At 44.6% G+C, this 16,880-nt stretch overlaps 1 pseudogene across 1 annotated transcript; it reads right to left on the reverse strand.

The window, feature by feature from the left end:
* Positions 1-540: 540 nt before the first annotated feature.
* On the reverse strand, positions 541-9,631 carry LOC148515132 (uncharacterized; annotated as a pseudogene). The gene is made up of 2 exons (XR_015879428.1): positions 9,595-9,631; positions 541-2,125 (listed from the first exon to the last, which is right to left on the reverse strand). The product of XR_015879428.1 is annotated as an uncharacterized LOC148515132 (transcript).
* Positions 9,632-16,880: the final 7,249 nt, after the last annotated feature.

Genomic DNA, 16,880 nt, shown 5'->3' on the forward strand with positions numbered 1-16,880 from the left:
CTTTATCTAAGTTTAAGTGCTGTGAAAATGCCTGCTGGTAAGTAATATGTGTGGTTTCTCTTTGATATAACAGGATAGCAAACACTTCTAGAAATTTGCATACACCTAATACAGAAGCGGTATGATTTACCCCTGGACTAATCCCGACAGCGGCTGCCAATCCTGATCGTCCCTAAGGTAAGTATTCACTAACCTAATTCCCTCCCCTAACCCTCCTTAGGGGTGCCTAACCCAAATCCCCCCTCTAAGTGCCTAAACCTAACCCCCCCTTCCCCGCCGCCTAAACCTAAGTCCCCCCCGGGGGTGCCTAACCCTTACTCTCCCCCTGGCCTAACCCTAAGTCTCGCCCGGGAGCCCTAAAAATAAACCAGCATCACTTCGATCGGGATGCTGGGTGCCGGTCTCCCGGCGTTGGTAAAATGACTGGCGTCTACATTTAGACGCCGTCATTTAACCCTCGCTGGGATAAAGCAGTCGGGAAGCCGGCTGTCGGGATTAGGTCCGCCGGCTTCCCGACTGCATACCCCTTATACTGTCTTAAGGAATGAGTCATAGTAAATTAAAGATATATAATACATTCCTGATTGTTGTACATTACAAAGGACACCCCAAATCCAGCAACAAATTGGTCCCAATGTATCTTCCATAAAGTCTTCACTTATCTACTGGCAGATATGGTTATTTTAGCAAACTCAACAAGATATCAATGTAAGTGAAAAAGAGAAATATAGATGTAGATTTGCATGACAGTGGGCATTCAGTTCTGAGCTGTAGCCAATCTATAAGCATCTTGAACTTTCTTGACTGATTTGCCAAAATGGGCATTTTGGTGACCAAGTTCAGAGCTGTTACTACAGAATCTCACTCTCATATGCAAAACTTTTCTCCTCTTGGTGAGTCCTCTCATGTGCTATAAAAGCTGTGTTCTGCTTGAAGGACGTTCCTCTCCTCTGTGTGTGAGGTCTCATGGACTGAAAGGCTTGCAAGGCACTTAAAAGTATTGTCACAATCTAAGGAGGCATAAGGCTGGTCTCCTATGTGAGTTCTCTGGTGAATAACTAAGCTGGAGCCCCGAGTAAAGCACTTTCCACATTCTGGGCAGGAGTAAGGAGTCTCCCTTTTATGTGTTGTTTGGTGTCTTGCAAGATAGGATTTTCGGGTGAAGGATTTCCCACAGTTGGAACAAATGTAGCATTTATTCCCTTTGTGGGCTCTCTGATGTTTACATAAGCTGGAATTACTTGTGTAACTCACTCCACACTCCTCACACGTGTGAAGGCGAAAACCCGTGTGCGTTTTCTTATGCTTTATGAGGCGTACACCTCGTGCAAAACTCTTTCCGCATTCACCGCACACGTATGGTCTCTCATTTGTGTGGATCCTTTGGTGGACCACTAATGTAGATCGATCTCGAAAGTTCTTCCCACATTCAATGCATGTATATGGACGTTCGCCAGTGTGGCTTTTATAGTGAGTCACTAGAGCAGAGCAGCAATTGAAGCTTTTTCCGCATTCAGTACATTCATATGGTTTCTCCCCAGTATGTGTTCTTTGATGTATCACTAAGTTTGAACTCCGCGTGTAACTTTTTCCACATTCCATACAGCTGTACGGTTTCTCTCCTCTGTGGTCTCTTTTATGCCGTGCTAGTGTTGAGCTGTGATTAAAACTCTTCCCACATTCTAGACACAAGAACAGTTTCTGTGGCTTTTCCTGGGTTGTAGGTTTGGTTTCTTGTGGTTGATCTTTGATAGATTTTTGGCACTTGGCCTGAAGGTTCTTCCTAGCATTGGATTTTTGCTTCTTGCCACCAGATAAGTATTCTTCCGTCTTACAAAGTTCTTCATCTTCTCTATCTTCTAATTCCTCACCTCCCACTTTATCTTCTGTTACATTTTTTTTTTTATTGGAGTATTGGTCGTCAGCGTCAACGTTTTTGGCTTCTTGATCTCCATCTGAAAGATTTTCTTGTGTTCCTTCTTCAGACAACTCACTCTCTTCAATGTTTTCTGTATTGGTATCTGCACAGTTTTCCTTGTTTATAAAAGGTGAAGAAGTATCTTTATCTACCATGTTCTTGTCAAAAAGTCTTTATGGTTCAATTTCATCAAAATAGAATGCTGGCCTAAAGAGAAAATATAGTTGATGTTAGCGATATAAAATGTATATTTTTCCACTTTATCAAATAAGCCATGATGAATAGAAAAGCCTCATCTTGCAATTGGATGATTTTTTTTTTCAAAATTAACTTTCAATAGCTAAAGTAAAGAATGAGCACAATTGTTTGAGATGAGCGGCACTACAAAAGAGAATGCAGTTGGCATCCCGGTGGTTGGGATGCTGGCAGTCAGAATACCAGCGCCATAATCCCGACAGCAGTCTACTGACATCACAACAGTAAGTATTAGGGTTAGGCTGCAGGAAAGGTGGGTTAGGGAGAGGGCTAGGATACTTACCTAATTCTGTCAGGATTCTGACTGTCAAGCTGCCACTGTCTGTATTCTGACTGCCGGCATCCCGGACCCAACCAATACAAAGCAATGTCAATCGCACTGTACAACTCTAACTAGGCCAGATGAATAGGAATAAAGTAGAAGGCATGGCTGAGCAATTCAGAACCTTCTCCACACTTTGGACAATGCATCTTGAACATCTAAATTAAATAGGTTCTATTACTATATACAGTATGATGTTTACTTATAGCAGGGAGTCTTAAGAAATAATCAAAGGTTAGTTGCTGTTCCCTCCCCTCTAAACAAATATCAGGCAAGAAATGTAATTAGTTTGATCTGCACCTGAGAACTGGGAGTTCCAGATTGTGGTGATCGGTGGAAATGTTAGGAACCCGTGTAGTAGAAGGTCTTAATTGAAAAGGTGACAATAGTAGTTGCTGGCTGTTTGGTTGAGGTCATGGTCATAGAATGTTCTATAATTCTAATATATTAGCAATAAACTAACTCCATAAGCAGCTGAGCAAGCAATTTGCCACTGATGACAATGGTGAAAGTTTACACTGCCAAGTTCTGTCCCTGCAATGTTACTGTGCACTCGTAAGCTTAAGTCACGCATGAACACTGAGAGCCAGAGGAAGTGGAGAGATCTATATGAATCCCTTTTTCAATCCTGGAAGCTTTTTCCATAGTAAACAGTGTGCTACCGATAAAGTTCAAGCTTAATTTTGTTTTTTAGTTTTTGGAGCTTGATAAATAACACAATTGCCTCATTAACATTTATTGTATGGGGACAGCAATGTGCACCGATGTTGCTATTAACACAGGAGGTATCTGCAGTACCTCGGTGCTAAGTATATGCACATAAAGATACCTTTTACCAAGTAAGCATAAATGTAAGAACTCCACAAAAGCTATAACTCCATTTACACCTGGGTGACACCTACGGCATTGGGATTACTAGAAGCCGGGAGAAGACCCATATACACCACTTCTTTGTCTCATGAACACATCCCTGGGTGGTTGTACTTTGGATTGACTATTACAATATTTTGTGTTTTTTTTCCTTCTTTATTTGCATACTGCGGACTATTATGTCGAAAGAATTTGAACATTTCGCCTTGTGGTTTTTTTGTCAAACTGTTGGAACAATTCATAGTGCAAGTGAGGTTGTTTAATTTCATTTTTGTTTGTAAGATCCCTCTTAGCAACCCATAGGAAGGAGACGTCACGGTTCTGGTGTTCTATAGATCTGGCACAGGGCCCAGGGTATTAACTGAAGAGTGCAGGAAACGAGGAGGCTTCAAGATACCATGGCTAATTCAGGTACTGGCAGACTGGAGACACTAGGAACCACGGACCGGAGCAATGCAAGGATACTAGAATTGGAACAGGAATCCAAGCCACCGGGCAGCCTTTCACGTAATGGTCCAAGGACCGATCAGGCCAGAGAACTACTCCAGTGACAAGAAGAACCTAAACTCAAGACAGTATAGTACTGAAAGTCTGGACCTGGGAACCAAGCCAGGAATCTGAGACACTTCAGGCACACACAGTACTGAACACCTCGATGCTAAAAGACTGTGACCCTGTCATGAATTCCAGACCTGGAACCCCAACGCTGACTGTCAGCCCAAGACAAGAACACACAGTACAGGATAACCAAAATAGTCAACCTAGATTATGCAATAACCCACTATAGCCATAAAGTGTAGTGATACTTGCAACACAGTCCAGATTATGCCCGTACAATGCAAAGTGGAGTCCATGCAGGTGATAAGATGTGTAGCAACAGCAGATGGTATGTACACTGGCAGAACTGGAGCTGGAAGCGGTATGTGTGCCGCAGCGCTGATAGATGGTACACAGCGGTAGGTGGAATGTAGACAACGATGATCAGTCTGTGTGTTGTGTGGAAACCGCAGCGCTAAGATGATATACAGTGGCGATGGTAAACAGTCCCGGTAGTTATCTGTATGTGGCATGGAAGCCGCAGCGCTGAGAGGCACACAGCGATAATACAAGTGGGTAATGGTTGAGCTTCAGCAAGGAGGGTATACACAGGAGACACTGAGCGTGGAACAATCCTCAGGAAGGAACAGTTATTCAGGCAATGAGTCTTTCTTAGGCCTAGAAATATATATGGGAGTGGTAACAGGTAATTGCTCAGGCTGGCCAGGTGAGCGGTAATCACTGCAATAGTCTGATAGAGGTTTTAGACACAGCAATAAATGAATGTTTAACCCTGTATGGGCGGCTAAGACCACTATTCCTGACAGGAGAGATGGCTTCTGGAACTAGCTCCATCTAAAGATGAGGAAGTTCCCACAATCAAATTCTGAAAACTTTCAGCTTTCCAAGTTTGATAAATGAAAGTCCCCATACTAGTGTGCTGGGATGGCAGACCACATTGCGGATGAAATGTAAGCAGGAGATATCAGTGAAAAATAATCTTTTTACGTACTGTAAGGAATGATGAATGAGCCTCTAAGAGTTGATGGGGAGGCTCAATATGCAAAGCAATTCTAGCTGATAACATAGGTGTCTTTAAAAATAGGCAAGGGCTGCATGTGTCCTGCAAGCCTTCACCTGCGGCCCCAAGCTTTGTCACATTTATTTGTTATAGCTTGTAAAAATTGTATAAAATGGCTGCTGATGTGTTATTATAGATACATATCTTTCATTTTGTTATAACAAGTTATTTTAATTCATTACTGAGATGAAGGATAATGTGAGGCCCTTATGAAGGTTAGAAGGCCGCCTGTTCTGCCCCTGTAGAGTATCAGGTTGCCTATCACTGCTTTATAACCTCATATAATGGCTTTATATATAATGGCTCCCATCAGGCTGCTAAATGTTTGCACACTGGAGCCACGTTAAGAAGCATATTTTATAACATTATAAGGCGGGAAATCCTCGCAATGTCTAAGTATCGCAGCAAAAATATCTCCGATGTCTGCCATGGTCCCTCCATTTTAGACCACAAAAAACAGCCCTTATAGGTTTCTATGAGGGCTGCTAAACTGTTGAATATACCAAGCTTGGCCCAGGAAGCTAAAGCCATCTGATGGCACTAGCATATGGGTTATTACACCACAATTTGTTTCGGAGAGGTATCCTTTGGACCCCTTTCTGTTGGTCCCCACTGATGCATGCTCCGGCTTGACAGCCTTTTCTAACCTGGAAGCAAAGTGATAAACTGGCCATACACCAGACAGACTTTTAACCAACCATCCAACTAGATGGCTGGTTAGAAAGAAAATCTTTGTAATGTATGGGAGCAAATGACAATCAGCTATTTGCTATCAAATGCCTACTTTCCAACATGACCCGTTCCATAAGGTACAAAATGGGTGTGGTATAAGAGATAGACAATGTCTAGATAGACACCAGATAGGGACAGAGACAAAAGCTCAACATGAAAATGGTTGACACAAAAATGCTCGACAAATGTTTTTTTTTTAGCCTAACCCTACCTCCTGGTGCCTAACCGTCTGGGTAAGTGCCTAACCCTCCAGTAAGTGCCTAACCCTAACAAAAAAATGTGTCTACCATTTTCATGTCAAACTTTTGACCCTGTCGATCTTTTGACTGTCTAACATCTGGGGGTAAATTTACTAAAGTTCATTTTGGGATTCATTTTTATGAATCTCTGAAATCGAATTGAATTTTGCATTCGATTTTCAAATCAAATTCGATCTGGTTTCATTTTAAGAAGGGGTTTGATCGATTTTGCATATTCATGTACAAATCGAACACCAAATCCCACTCCAAAACGAACTTCAAATCCCCAAATGAATAGAAGAGCTTCATGCTTTCATTTTCAACATGAGCGGTTCTATTTGACACAGATGCATGCTTGCATACATCTGTGAGATGCATGCATGTATCTTAGTGTAAAAAGCTTGTTAAGTGTCCTTTAGTAACCCTGCGGATCTCACCATTGACTTCAATGGTGGGAGCCAATTATTGACTGAGAGAGGCGAAGGCTGACCTATCTGGATGCCCCGTCACTTCAAAGGTAAATAACGCATCTGAGCCCGTCATTCGGGAGGTACCATCCTTCGAGGATGGTACTGAGTACGTGGGTCAGTATTTTTCATTTTTTTATTTTAAGAAGACTGAGGATGTCTACATGAAGAAGTGGACCTGTCCAGGTATGGTGTGAGTGTATATTAAACGTATACTGTCATGGTGTCTTGTCTTTCTTTTAACACACGCCCGCTACTTTATCCCCAGAAAAGCTCCGATGTGGAGCGAAAAGTCCAGCACTGACTTTTCGATCCCTAATTGAATACGAGCCATCTATAGTCCAGAACCCGTACAAAATGCTTTGCTCCTGGACTAATGTATGATTGTTGAACTAGTTAATTGATGAGAAGGGTGTTTCAACAAAGGTGGCTGCAATCATAAATTAGATGGGAAGTCCAGGAGCAGAACATTTAGTACCTGATGGAATGGGTCATGTTGAAGGGTCCCTTTTACACCAAGGAGCTACCTGGGTTAACCCTGCAATAAACCGGGTTTTAGCTCTGGTATAAAAGGGGTATGACAGTGCATGTTTCCATATCATCTAGCTGGAGCACAGGTGTGTTAACAGATCTACAGGTGGTACTAATAATTTCTGAGGATACATTGACAACACTGAATTACCTCTGATTGTTAGTGGAAATCTTCCATAATAATGGGCATCCAGTCTGGCCCCCACATATGTAAGCTATCTAGCTACTAAATTACCCAATCTGCTGCTGCTGATGATGAGACCCACTCTTCATCCGCATGTACCCTAAAACTGTGGACGACAAGTAGGACGAGTCATCTGCTGTGCGGGGAGGCTAAACGAAAAAATAAATTTTTAAATGGTACCCTGTGCTATGGCAAATGTATGTTTACCGTATATGCGGGTGGGCCCTACATGATCACCAGACAAAAACTGAAATAGTAAACAAAAAATAAAATTTTCCACAGATGGGGGTGAATCTTGTGTCAAACATAAAAGAGATCCCTTCATTTAATTCAGTAGGTCATCTATTTTAAAAAATGGTAAGCCTTGATGGGCCACCATAGTAGGGATGGTCATCGTCCATCTATTTTTGCAAGCATCGACGGCAGCACCCAATGTTGACCCATGGCACGTGGTAGCACTCAGCCATTGATACTTTTCTTCTGATGGTTTAAAAACCATCAACCTCACTATACATAGAGCAATTTTCTGCTACTACATATGCGTCAAGGTACAATACTGTAGTCGCACTCGGAGTATTTATTCGTAGTGTGATTAGCAGTCAGGGTGTGATTGGGGGAGGGAACGGGGAGTGTCGGATAAAAGCGCAGGCGCGTCTGGACCATTTCAGGGGCATGTCACATCCTGCATCTGCGATCCCATACATAGGAAATGGGGCTCTGGCAGCAATGCTGTGCAACCATAGACTCATTCAGGAAGTCGATATTTGGATGATCTACTTCCGATGCCGCGCATATGTACGCAGTTGAGATGGGAGCCAACAGCGGCCGGGATTTGTACGGAGACGCCCACTGGAACAGTGGGTGTCTCCGTACAAATCCCGGCCGCTGTTGCAATAGCATATCCACAGCTCTGGGAGCATTAGTGTACAAATCTGAATAATTTGCAAGTGCAGATATTATTTTTATACACATATACGCCTACTTATACCCCTTTTACACCGGAGCTAAAACCCGGGTTATTGCAGGGTTAACCCGGGCAGCTCCCTGGTGTAAAAGGGGAGAGGGTTGGATCGCCGGGTCGAGTGACCCGGCAATCCAACCCAGGTAACTACCAGGGTTTAACACAGGCGTAGCCCGTGAAACCCTGCTGTGAGAACAGTGCACTCCCGGTCACGATGACCTGGAGTGCGCTGCTAGCCGGCCGATTGGTCCGGCTTCAGTGGCGCTCGGAGATGATGTCATCTCCAAGCGTCCACTTTCACGTCGGGAAAGCCGGGTCTATGCAGACTAGGGATGTGCAGGCTCGGATAGGTTCGAGTTTGCACGTTGAGTTCGGATTTTTCCCTCCAAAAAAACGGAACTCAGAAAGAGGCTAAACGTCATCTTACATGGACGAACATCATCATTCCTGGACTTTTGTCCAGGAATGATGATGTTCGTCCATGTAAGATGACGTTTAGCCTCTTTCTGAGTTCCGTTTTTTTGGAGGGAAAAATCCGAACTCAACGTGCAAACTCGAACCTATCCGAGCCTGCACATCCCTAATGCAGACCTAACTCCGGTGTGAGCGGCGCCGACTCGGGATATTCCCAAGTCGGCGCCGGCTAAATTCCGGGTCTGGAATTTTGGTGGAAAAGGGGTATTAGTGCTATTTTTGGAAAAGTTGGAATCATGTTGAAACAAAATCCACAAAGTATTTATTTGTGTTTATTATATCATCTGAAAATACCTTTTTAGTCACTTTGGTTCAATGTTTTGTGAACAAAAAGTCTAATTGGAGTCTTCTAAAAAAAAAAAAAAACATGGTATAATTTGTGGGGGTACTGCATGAGAAATAAAATTGATGGTACAATGTGAGGAGTGTGAACGTCAAAATTTGACCTCCGTACAGGGGGTGAGAAAACCCTCAGCAGCTAAAGGGTTAAAAATACCAGGTGAAATCTCCCATTAGATTAAATGGTTTTCTTTTACACTAATATAAAATGGATGGAACCAATCCGCATACATGGGAGACCTAAGTTATCCAATCAGTGGTCAAAGTATATGATCACTACCTAATCGACATGATACTTTAAGATGACTATTCCCCTATGTGTATGATAACTTTGTATAGCTGCTCCATACACTAGATTTAACTAATTAATGTAAGAAGCTACATAAATATTAATCCACAAAGTGCTACAGCACATGGCACCGCAGAGCTTACACTCTGCCAGGAAGGAAGGACACAGAGCAAAAAGGAGTAGGTGTTGATTACTGATAATATGTTAACTGCACACAGTCTCATTATACACACATCTAAATATGTCTCTGTTTAGGATCTATGCCTGTTCCATTATGTACAGACCACACAAATAATAATAACAACAACACACTCCACCTTATCCCATACCCAGTGTAATTGCATGCAGAAGCAGCAGCAGATCAGTACATCTCCATCTCCATACAGAGACCGTACCTGGCAGACCTGCAGCAGCAGTCTCTTTGTGTCTGTCCCTTAGAGCTGCTGTACCCGCTATTCAGGACATGACAACCCTGAGTCACCACAAGGCATGCTGGACTTTGTAGTCCACTAGCTGCTTGTCCAGCTGCCCTGCAACTAGATTGAACTACAATTTCCAAGAGCTCCCGAACTCATATAAGGAAAGCTAAATCCCCCCCAACCAATCAGCGCTCAGCACACAAAGCAGGCTTGACCTGCAGATGAGGTTTATTACCGTATATATCGGTGTTGCTGGGCTGGGGGAGGGCTTATTGCTGGTCACATAGATAATGTGCACAATTATAGATTTTCATTAGATAATAGTGATTATATATTCCTCTGCTGTCTGGGTACGTCACAGTAATCAATTCCAGACAAGGGGACATCTTAGCTTTCACTTTTTATTTGTTGCAAACAGATTTGTTTTGCTGCTTATGGTCTGTGTTCCATTTTTATATAGGTTGTATAAAGGGTGAATTCCCTGTAAAAGCAATGCTGTAGGCTGGTCCTTGCTTTGCAGAGATGGCAAACTGCATGTCTCACTGAGTTAGGATATCTGTGCATTCCATAACTCCTATCTTGGCACATAAATATCATTCTATTTTTGCCCCACTGATTATGTTAAATTCCATCACATAATACTTTAAAAATAACAATACAGCTTAAAAAATGAGGGGTATAGTTTGTCAGATGACAAGTGGAGTGAAGGGTTTAAAAAAAGCAGAGGACAATTCTATTAGCCGTGAGTAAGTGCCCCGGTATGTCACACTTACGTTACCTCTGGACTTCCAGATTTTTGTTTGCAGCCCCATATGCTGTGTACAAAAATCCCCGAGTCCGGGACAAGATAAGGCCGTGAGGGGGACGAGTTGCTGCATTGTTTGCATCAAGTCTCATTAGCCGCTGCATGTAAGGTAAGTGAGGCTTGGCGCGAACAATACAGCTCACCTGACACGCAGAGAGCTCTCATGCTGCGAAAACAATCACAATGGCTAATTTACACACGACCATGTAATGTCGTTTAAACGGTCCGACATGCCTGCGTTTGCCTAAACCCCTCCATTACCTCCCTTAAACACTGACTACTTGTCACTTTGCGAATGAATTCTCTGTGCAAAAGTAATCGCAAAACAATCACTGTGCACGCACAGTGTGACATACGCAATGGCAAACAATCCCTTAATCTGCGTAAATTTCGCCATTGCGTCTCTGAGTCAGGCCCTAGATCTGCTAATTACTTTGCAAGCTTTTATTGCTGTCAGTGAAGAGCTTTATTCTGAGAGTAGAATAGACACTACTTGGCCATCAATGTGCTAATTAGGACGGGCATCTGATGAAAACACCAGGGGGCCCAATTATCAAAGTGCATTTGAGGTAAATTCTCCGAAAACAGGTGTTTACCTCAAATACTTAGTATCCCCCGGATGTATGAAGGAGGGACCGCAGCAGGTATCTCCGATACCTGCTGCGATCCCTCCATTGCCGCCGGTAGCCGCCTCCCCCATAGGTTTCTATGGGGGATGCGATGCTGCAAAATGTATCAATATCGGGAATGCGAAGCATTCCCAATATTGACCCCAGCAGCTAACGCTATCTGAAGATAGCGTTAGCCGCTGTGTCCTATGGGCACTTACCCGCATTTCAGACGGCGGAGGGATCTTCCAGATCCCTCCGCCGGCAATGGGCGCCGCTCATGTGCAGTCCACGGGACTGTGCATGTGCAGCAGCCCGGAATGCGCTCCGGCCACATCGCAGGGACAGGCTCTTTTCGGAGCCCGTCTCCCTGCATGTGCCGGGTCATACATTCGGCCGGTATGATCGCATTTTGCAATGCGATCATGGGCGGTACTGCATGCCCTGATCGCCTTGCAAAATGCGATCCTTAATAAATGGGCCCCTATATATAATCAGAGCAATCCCAGCGTTTGTATTGCTAGAAATGCACTATTCATTTATTTTTACAAATTTTACATGACACTTCATTTATGGTTTTGGATTGGAGTTTTCCCCTGTAAAAAATCTGTAATAGGATACTGTCTGCATATGGAAACTCATCATTATAAGGAAGCTTTCTATTATGTAGTTGTAATGCCCTAAATCCATCTACGTCTCCTCTATTCATACGTCTCATAAAAACAATGTCTTCATATATTTATGTGAAAATCAGATGTTTTTCTCCTGATTCCAGATATCAACAACTAACTGCACTGAAAACAATGGAGCCAATTTGAACATAAGGAATGGTTTCATTTGCACAAGGATCTCACATGCTCTGCTGCAGTCATCATCTGTGACTCTGATAATGATTGTGGGATTATTGGCTTGCAGGAGGAATTAGCCAAGTGAGAACCACATGCTTTCTACGTGTGACTGGAAATATGATATAGATGTAGCCTTCAGGATCTCATAGAATGGGAGAGTAGTGAGATTCATCTGCTTTACAAGCAGTGGCAGAACTCCCGGAGACAATGGAGTCAGTTGCCGCCGTGCTCCAGCCCTGAAGGGGACATCTGGCTCCATTGTCTCCAGGGTCCCGGATGTTCCACCGCACCTACACCTACAGTACCGCCGGCTTCGTTCACTTCTTCTGTAAAAGGAAAGCCAGAGGAGCCGCTGAGCTGAGCGCCAATCAGCATCAGCGGCGCTCCTCCTCCGGCTCCACTACACTCTGTGGTCTCGGCGGGTCGCGGACGTCACGTATCATGTGACCACCCACGACCTCACCCTTTGCCTGCCCCTTCTGTCTGAGGAGCCTCCGACAGTGCACCTGCGGCTTTTAGTGGCACTGAGTCTGGACTTTGGTGGAGAGTGGAGAGTGGCCGGGACCCGGGAGACAGGGCACGTGGTGACAGCAGCCAGTCCCCGGCGGTCGGTGCAGTCTCCCAGCTGCTGACCTGCACTCACTTCTCCCCAGGAAGAGAACCACTGGCCAGGACCCGGGATCTGCATAGAGGACTTCTTCCCGGTGAGTCCCTTCTCACTACTACTCCTGCCCCCTGCAGTGCTTCTCACTACTCCTCCTATCCTGCCCCCTGCAGAGCTTCTCACTACTCCCATCCTGGCCCCTGCAGTGCTTCCCACTACTTCTCCCATCCTGCCCCCTGCAGTGCTTCCCACTACTCCTCCCATCCTGCCCCCTGCAGTGCTTCCCACTACTCCTCCCATCCTGCCCCCTGCAGTGCTTCCCACTACTCCTCCCATCCTGCCCCCTGCAGTGCTTCCCACTACTCCTCCCATCCTGCTCCCTGCAGAGCTTCTCACTACTCCTCCCATCCTGCTCCCTGCAGTGATTCCCACTGCTCCTCCTATTTTTCCGCAGTAGCATTTTTTTTTATTTTTTTTGGGGGGGGGGGGGGGGGCGCACCAACACTTATCTTGCCTCCGGGCAACTGGGACAAAGTTACGCCACTGTTTACAAGGTAAGGGTTTATGAAACATTAAGCATGTTGTTACTGTGTTTAACTTGCTGAAATACACAACTTCATTCCATTATTAAATGGACAACTTCAATGCCAGAGAAAAAGCCGTTCGTGTGAAGGCAAAGCTAAGTTATGTATTAACTAACAATTAGCGATCACTGTATTTGGGAAGCAGTCGGGAAGACGATGGACGAAATCCCAACCGCCGGCTTCCCGACTGTCTAATCCCTGCAAGATACAAATGACAGGTGTCGAAATCCTGACACCTGTCATTAGACATATGCCGTGACCCCGACACCCCGGCTTACCGATCGAAGGTAAGCCGGGCGCGGACAGTCGCGGGGGAAGGTTATTTTAGGGGCTCCCGGGGGGGACAGGTTTAGGCACCCCCCCACGGGAGGTTAGGGTTAGGCTAGGGGACGGGGGTTAGGGTTAGACACCCCCGGGGGGAGGTTAAGGTTAGGCACCCCCCGGGAGACTTAAGTTTAGGCTGCGGGGAAGAAGGGTTAGGTTTAGGCACTTAGAGTGGGGTTAGGGTTAGGCACCCCCGGGGGGAGGTTAAGGTTAGGCACCCCCCGGGAGACTTAAGTTTAGGCTGCGGGGAAGAAGGGTTAGGTTTAGGCACTTAGAGTGGGGTTAGGGTTAGGCACCCCCTGGGAGACTTAAGTTTAGGCTGTGGGGAAGAAGGGTTAGGTTTAGGCACTTAGAGGGGGATTAGGGTTAGGCACCCCTAAAGAATGATTACGGGGTAAAAAAAAGATTAGTTATATTTACCTTTTGTAGCTTTGGGATTTTCACTCCTGCCGGGCTTCCGCTGTTGGGATTTGAACCGCTGGCCATGCGCCCGGCGGTAAATCATACTGATTCCCTGTAAAATTGTAAGGAGTACTGGGGTAATATTCACTGTCACCCCTAGTGATATATTTCAGTAGTATTCCTGTATTCCTCAGGAAGCTGTGGATAAAATGGCATTTACCAATGCAGACGAGGTTCCATAACTCGTTCCCTAAGGGAGGCATTTTTCTAGTTTAACATTTCAATTTATTTGTATATTTATTTTTATATATTTGAAGTGTTTTGATGTCCTGAAACAGCCATCCACTCACTTGAATTAAATAAATACAAATTATTATTTATTTTACAATCTGCTAGGTTCTGGTACTCAGCACTGCCACCTAGTAAGACAATAATACACAACCAACAAATTAATTCCTTTAACCAACTCTAAATGGCAGCGGAGAGTGTGTCAGCAGGAGGATAAATCATAAAGTTGGACAAACTTACCTTCTCTCCCGGAAGGTCTGGGAGACCCCTGATATTTTGGGTAGTCCCCTGAACTCCGAAAGAGTAGGTGGATCTCCTGCAGAGTGCCGACTTCTTAGTAAAGTGGGCAGAATGGGAAGAATAGCATCAGGAATCGCGGGTCCGTAGGGAGAGGGCAGGGCCCATATGATGCAATTCTATAAGAGTCGTCATTTTAGCTTCGCCCCCTATCCACAGACCCGCGAGGCAAAGCATAAGGAGGTGGTGCACATGTTCTATCTACATTTACCATGTGACATTGCAGCTTTAGCTGCACACATCAGCTTTTCCTTCCTTCTGTAAGTAAACTGTTCTGGAGAAGAACATTTTAGTTTTGGAATGGGCTTAGCCAGGGTCCTGATATTAAATCTTGCTGGATGACCTGAAGTGACCGGATCCTGCAGACAGCTTTAAGCTCCTTTGAGCCAATCATCAGGATCGGGCAGCATGGCTAAAGCATCACATAGCAAACATGGCAGCTCTTACATCAAGTTGTATGTTATGGGGCTGACGCTGAGTGTGACTGAATCCAGGTTCATGCGCTTCCGCATTGTGTGCACAGAAATAAATGTATATATACATTGACACATCTTCAGTGAACATTGCCTGCACCAGTAATCAGACCATACCTGCCAACTCTCCCTGAAATAGTAGCAATCTCCCTGACTCCCCGAAGAGCCTAGTAATCTCCCTGATTGCACCTTACCCCCATTATGTAGCTGTTATATACTTGGAAAAAAATAAATCAGATATATATATATATATACATTCAGAAGGGATCATCAGTGTTATGTCCTTGCATTGGTTATCAGGCACAATGATTCCTATGGCTATATGTATTTTCATATAAGGTTTCTCATGGCCACTTATATGGAACCATATGTAAGAGTAGAATGCAAGTACATTTTCTGACACGTCTCATAGGTGCTGCTTTCACAATGTACCTGAAATGCTTTTTCAAAAGTAGGCAAGATTGATTCAGGGCCTGATTCAGCAGCGATCGCAACTGAGATTACGCACGAGATCGGCCGATTGTTGCATTCTGTGCATGCGCGTGTGCAAACACTCCACTGCGATCCGGACTGTGATCGCAGAGACTACACAGACCCATCGCAGAGTGATTGACAGGAGGTGACCATCTGTGGATGGAGACATGGGGGGGAGGGGTTTGGTAAAACACAGACGTGCCAGCGCGTTTGAACGCCATTACAGGGGCGTGCATACATTAGCCACTGCGATGCCATACACAGCTTGGGCTGTCACTGCATGCGATGAGGTTAGTAATTCCTGAGTAAGGTCAGACCTTGTGCAAGTGTGCGTGAGGCTGTGATGGTACTCAATGTTACCGATGGTTTCACAGTCTTGCTAAGTATTACGGATGTATGTAAGGTAAGTTGGGCGTCCTTAATGTTAGGCTGCATATAGCATAGCAATCGCAAACATTAGCATATCTTCGCAGTTGCTATCTATACTGAATCAAGCCCTCAGTCCCTTTGACAAAAACATCTTAAGAAATGAATGAAATATGCTGTTTGCATACGTATTTAATATTGCAAATCTACATTTGAGGAACTCGCCATTATTGTGGGCATATTTTTGTGATGGGTAGCAGATGTCCATGTTACATCAACAACAGCTAATAAATGGCCCAAACGCCTGCACGAGTGCTAAGGTCATGGTGGAAAGTGTGCCAGCAAGGGAAGTAACCGGGCCAGAATGTTCTGATTGTGCTAAAGTGGGTGATTTCTGGGCCCAACGTCCCATGTTACAGGATCTTATGGATAGAATACTGCGTAATGAGTCCCACAACAGGGAAGACCTGATTGTGTGGGGTGACGGTAAAGGCACACATCCATTAGACGATTAAATTGAGCGATTGAACGATAATGATACCGTTATCGTTCAATCGTTTGATAAATCATTTGAAAATTGTTGGTCGTCTAGACATCTATCATCGTACAAATATGTTGTACAACCTGAAGATCTCTGCTCATTCAGTGTAGGCACATCACAGACTGACAATCGACTGCACGATTACAGTGTCGTACAGTCTTTTGCCTTTCGTCTAGTGGATATGTGCCTTAAGACTAAACACAAAAGTGGTGATGACATTAGTGGACTTTGGAAGTGAACTCACCCTCTGGTCTCCAGCATTGTGCTATCTGAGTCTGTGACTATATTTTGGTAGATTTACTAAAGCTTCTAAATCAGACAAGTGGTGGTGTTGCCCATAGCAACCAACCATATTTTGTCTAACACTTTCTAGAATGAAATATAAAAATCATAGACATAATCTGATTGTTTGCTATGGGCAGCACCAACACATACCTCCCAACTTTTCTTTTCCAGGATGCGGGACATTGCATGCACCCAAAAAGATGGTGGGGACTAGGGGAAAGGGGTAGAGCCTTGGGAAAGAGGCCTAGCTGCACCCCACGTTCACGTCACTATGGGGATGTGCCCAGCAATCTCAGAGATGCTGGACTATGCCCAGTCTCCCCCCTATACTGTGAATAGATGACGTACGCATACAGAGCAGTG

The sequence above is a fragment of the Taudactylus pleione genome, unplaced genomic scaffold (genome assembly GCF_031769625.1).
Source record: "Taudactylus pleione unplaced genomic scaffold, aTauple2 ptg000253l, whole genome shotgun sequence".
Classification (NCBI taxonomy): Eukaryota; Metazoa; Chordata; class Amphibia; order Anura; family Myobatrachidae; genus Taudactylus; species Taudactylus pleione.